We start from the raw sequence: 350 nt of genomic DNA, 5'->3' as shown, positions 1-350 counted from the left end.
CCTCACCCCCTTCCCTCTGGCGAGCCCCCACATGGCTTCTGTGTCCCCCAGCCTCAGTCCCATGTCCCCCATGTGAGTGCGGTCCTAGGGCTCTTAGCTCTCTCTCCCTGACCTAGTTCCCTCAGCCTCAGCAGGGCGTCCTCAAGGCCCGTCCGGGCTGTAGCAAATGCCCCCATTCCATCCTTTTTCATGGCCTAGTAATATTCCCTCGTGTACACGGGCCACGTCTTCCTCATCCCGCCCTCCATCGCGGGACACGTTGGCCGTTTCCACGTCCTGCACGGACCTCGGTTGCAGGCTCCTCCCCGGCCCTCGTCCGAATGAGAGTGGGGGAGGCAACCCATCCGTGG

This window comes from Myotis davidii, unplaced genomic scaffold (assembly GCF_000327345.1).
Source record: "Myotis davidii unplaced genomic scaffold, ASM32734v1 scaffold3642, whole genome shotgun sequence".
Classification (NCBI taxonomy): Eukaryota; Metazoa; Chordata; class Mammalia; order Chiroptera; family Vespertilionidae; genus Myotis; species Myotis davidii.
The sequence above is the reverse complement of the archived record's forward strand: the minus strand, read 5'-3'. Positions refer to the sequence as shown.